Genomic DNA, 4,158 nt, shown 5'->3' on the forward strand with positions numbered 1-4,158 from the left:
TCACAAGCTGTCGGCCTGTGATAATTATTGACGGGTCGCACTTGAAAGGAAAATACACAGGCACTATGTGGGTTACGGTTTCTATGGACAGGAACAATCAATTATACCCACTAGCATATACAATAGTGGACAATGAAACCGATCAATCATGGAAAGGGTTTATATCAAACTTGAAATGCAGTATCGGAGAACCCGATAATCTGGTGTTTGTGTCTGATCGGATGGTATCTATTAGCAATGCTATTCGTGCATTTTTTCTCATGACATTTCATGGATTATGCACATGACACATAGAACAAAATCTTGTTACAAACTTTAAGGATAACACGGTTGTTAGGATATTTAGAGATGCAACAAAGGTATTTCGCATGACAGAGTTCCAGACAAAATGGGACGAACTTTGTAGTTTTTGAGACGGTGTTGTCATGAAAAATCTGCAAGACATCGGTCTTCAAAGGTGGGCACGGGTTTACCAAATAGAATGAAGATATGATAACATGATGTCGAACAGTGCAGAGTGTTTCAATTCGTTAACTAAAAAGTATCGACTATTTCTTATAGTATGCTTGATTGAACATGTTAGAGGAATGCTCCAATCGTGGTTCTACGAACGGAGGAATTACTGGCCATCACAAACGACATTGCACTCTGACTACTGTGAAACCCGATTGGCAAGTGAGGCTAATAAGGGCAGACGATATCGAGTTGAGCCTATTCATTTCTATCGGGTCCACGTACGAGATAATCGATTGGACGGTATTGTCAATCTTCACACGAAGGAATGCACGTGTAAGGAATTCGACTCACTTGGTATCCCATGTTTGCATGCAATTGTTGCTGCCAAGGAACGAAATATACCCATTCAGAGTCTTTGTAGTCGATTTTATATAGTGGACTCTCTAATGACTGCATATGTGGAGCCTATAAATCCACTTGAGCACAAATATGAATGGAAAAGACCTCCTAAATATGTAGAAAAGACTATCCTTCCTCTGAAGTTTTTGGCACAAATTGGACGACGGAGAGTGAGAAGAATACCATACAGAGGAGAATTCCGTAGACAAATGAAATGTGATCGGTGTGAGAATTATGGGAATAACGGCCAAAATTGTAGCGAACCGCTCACAACCGTGCGACGTGCTGAAAATGCCAGAAACCGTGACACAAACACCTCTCATCTAGTTTAGTTTATAACTAACTTGTAACATACGTCATCTTGTAACATACTCTCATATTATCTTGTAACGGTTTGTTGGTATGTGTTATAAATACGATTGATCAAGCCCCAAAGAAGAGTTTTTCATACTTGTAACATATTTCATCTTATAACATACTTTCTAGTTTTTCATACTTGTAACATATTTCATCTTATAACATACTTTCTAGTTTNACATATTTCATCTTATAACATACTTTCTAGTTTTTCATACTTGTAACATATTTCATCTTATAACATACTTTCTAGTTTTTCATACTTGTAACATACTTTCTGTAAACAAAAAACGATATCATGCTGGAGTAAACAAAAAACGATAACAAGCTGGAGTATTTCTATAATAGCAATCTTCATCTTGTAACATACTTTCTATTTTTTCGATGTCTCGCTCTCTCTCAAAATCTCGCTCAATGTTTGAATTTTGAACCTTAAACTTTGATATAATGTTTTATATACCATTGATATAATGAAAAGAGCAGTAGCTCAATTATACATGTTTTGATAAAAATGTATAATATTGAACTTTGAACTTTGATAAAATTATTTTATACATGTTTTACATACATAAAAAAATACATGTTTTTACATACACAAAAAATACAATAAAAAATACATTTTTTATACACATAAAAAACACGGAGTGTTCGCCCACAATTGACATGCTAACTGCATCCTATATTTACTCATTTTCTCCTGAGTGATTACAGACGGATTAACACCAGTCACCAGATGTTCTAGTAATTTTATTGCAAAGATGCCACAATCAAGCGACCCGTGTTGTATGTCGATGTTCATAGGTCGTGAGATTTTCCAACAGGATGTGGATATTTCCGACTTTGAACGATCCACGTCACAGTAGTGAAGTAGGGATGGTACTGTGACAGTCAATGGCTCCAACCAATTCACCAGCTTTGTCATTGGTGCGTATGACAGAAGTGAATCGAACACGAATATGTGGCCTCTGTTAATGTCCATTGCAAGGACCATCAGTGCTCACTGATATTCATTTCGTATAAATGAAATCCACATATGACCATTTGACATCGAATTTATCGGTGACGTAGTCCTTGTACGTGTCTTCATCCTCCCATGCTAGAGCAGCCTCCAGTCTCATCTTATTCTTTATTCATTTAAATATTTTGCCACGAGCATTAAGGTGACTCTGCCAAATAAAATGAGAAGTTAAGTAACGAAATTTACCATAGTAAAATGACTCTGTACAACAAAATATATCAAAATTTACCGTTACACCAATAGGCAAGATGGTGAACTTGTGCATGCACATGTCAGGCCGGGTATAAAATTTTTCTTTCATAAAATGAAATAAAGTATTTATGGTCTGCACAAAAAATTACTATGTCGGTAAAAGTACAAGATATCCAACCGTAAAGAAGTCAAGACTAGGAAACTTACATCGCACTTGACGCACGAACTTGGGGAAATCAATTCCTTGAAAAATTGCTTGGCAAGTGGTGTAAAGGAATTCTTTCGAACCTCGTTGTCGGTATTCTCGTCTGAGATCCAGTCCATCACTTCTGTAAAGATATTGTGTGGAATGTCACGTTCTAGGTTGTATGCGAAAATCGTTATGGATAGTGACGTAGCTACACCTGGGAGAGGATGTTTAACCATACTTTTCTTCTTTACTGGAGCTGGAGGTGTATATTTATTAACAACTTTCCTCTTATGAGTAGTTCTTCGAGATTCCTACATAAACAAATAACAAAAAATCAAGAAATATAAAAATATAAACAAAGATTATTGATCAATAAATTACTCCCCAGTATAACTCCTTCTGTGGTCGTAACAATTCTAGAAGTGTCGGCCTCTGGGATGTCAGACATGTCGGCCTCTGTATGTGGCATGGTGAGTAAGGCAGACATGTGAGCCTCTGTTTTTGGGACGTCGATCTCTATAGGTTCGATGTCAGTGGGTGATGTTGTGGTGGTATTGAGCTCTAGAGGGGGGATGGGAGTAGATGAAGTGGTGGTATTTTGAGGCTCTACAGGGGGGATGAGAGTATCAAAGGCAGTCGCATTAGTGGTATCGGAATCCTGAGATGGGATGGGTGACCTTATCGTCTCCTTATTAACCGTGGAACCCTTCAATTAGTAAAGTAAAATGATGAGTTCACAAACACATAAAAACTAAACACGTAAAGACATAAAATGATAATAAATGCAAACCTTGCACATAGACTGCAACAGTGACAGGATGGCCGACAATTGTTCTTTCATGTCTGTCATGTTTTCCTCCATATTAGATACACGACTATCTAAACTAGATATACGACCATCCAACCTGAGTTGTTAATGGTCTGCAGGTACGAATAAATAGAATCGTTGGGATTGGCTCCCTCCCTGTGGGCAACACACTTAGGACACTTCTCATCTATAAAATGCTCTCTATGGGAGTCCGCAAGATGGACATCAAGTGGGTTCAACTCGTCCTCATTACATACATCCCCCACTACATCATGGAACATATCATCACTAGGTGTGTATGTCCTTCCTTCCACTCTTCCACATTCAGCATCCTCGTGCTCAGAATGCTCGTGTTCATCCCCTCCCTCCACCCTTTCACATTCATCATTGTTACCTCCACGATTATCATCATCGTCACTTTCAGAACTACCCCCAATACTCGACATATTGCCACTTTCAGCACTATCATCATTGGCACCTAGATCAAATATAGGTCGTCTGTCCACTGGGGTATTCAAAACTCTCTCTCAGCGTCTTTCATGACAATACCCTCTTTAATCTTTATCTGCATTAACAACCTAGTAAACTGGTTAGTGTCAATTTAACAACCAAATAAACATATTATGCATAGAGTAAACGTACATTGTTAGACTCAAATATCTCTCTCTCGAGTACTTTGAAGGACACTGAGTGGGAGCATGACCATCGTAATATGCGAGGCAAAGCTACGTTGCTCCT

The sequence above is a fragment of the Benincasa hispida genome, chromosome 9, assembly GCF_009727055.1.
Source record: "Benincasa hispida cultivar B227 chromosome 9, ASM972705v1, whole genome shotgun sequence".
NCBI classification, from domain to species: Eukaryota; Viridiplantae; Streptophyta; class Magnoliopsida; order Cucurbitales; family Cucurbitaceae; genus Benincasa; species Benincasa hispida.